The sequence below is a fragment of the Belonocnema kinseyi genome, chromosome 1, assembly GCF_010883055.1.
Source record: "Belonocnema kinseyi isolate 2016_QV_RU_SX_M_011 chromosome 1, B_treatae_v1, whole genome shotgun sequence".
Classification (NCBI taxonomy): Eukaryota; Metazoa; Arthropoda; class Insecta; order Hymenoptera; family Cynipidae; genus Belonocnema; species Belonocnema kinseyi.
In genome coordinates, this window is record NC_046657.1 from 107,400,623 (window position 1) to 107,401,690 (window position 1,068).

Sequence of the window (1,068 nt, forward strand, 5' to 3'; positions counted from 1 at the left end):
TTAGTTCATTTTTATTTATATAAATATATACATATACTATATATTTATATAAATAAAAATGAACTAATAATACGTACCTACTTGCAAAAAATAATTTTTCTGATTAGACATGCATTAAGTTTTTTAATTTGCGCGAAGATTTGACATCCTCCATTGTGCTGTTCTTTCGCTTGTTGATCCCCGCCATCCTTTTTTAGCAGCATTATCACTTCGCTTTTGAAGATTGACTGCCCTGGCTTCTCTATTGTCGACTGTGCAAACACGATGCAATTTTGCTTTAAATAAGCATCTCATTGCAAGGAGTCTATGTTCGTAGCAAGGATCAGATTCTGCGAACCAATCAGGGTATACTGAACTGATGTCGCGAATGGCTGTCTTTTCGATCATCTCTTTCACTTTCGCCTGATAACGTACTTGTTTAATGATCCTCTCTAATGAAATCAAATTCCCTGTTACGATCTCGCGAAATTTAACAGAAGGTTTCTTCAAAAGGGTTACTTTATACGAAGACTTACTTTCGTATTCGCGACATTCGATGAAAGTATCATCAACATCTCCTGCGTCTTTTGTAGGCTTCAACAGGACTTGAAAATACTGATCGCAATCCCATTTCTTGTTTTTTGCATGTGCTGCATAGCCAGAGAAATATGAAATTGAGCTACCTTCATAGGTACCGCTATACGCTTGAAAAGGTAGAATTGAATCGACCTTTTCAAATTCGTATAACTGGCTCACGAATTCGTCAGCATTGACATGGAAATTCTGATTCTGTGAGTCATGATTTCCGTTATCCTTGTTTTCAATACTGTCATCATCATCATCATCATCATCATCATCATCATCATCATCATCATCATCATCATCATCATCATCATCATCATCATCATCATCATCATCATCATCATCATCATCATCATCATCATCATCCTCACTATATAAATCATTGTTCTCTTCGATGATAGAGTATTGGATGCTGGTCTGAAGGTCAAGGTTTTCAGATAGAAGAGTATCTTCACTGAATTTTCCTTCTTCAGCGTATGCAATCGCACTGGCTGCTGATATTTCATT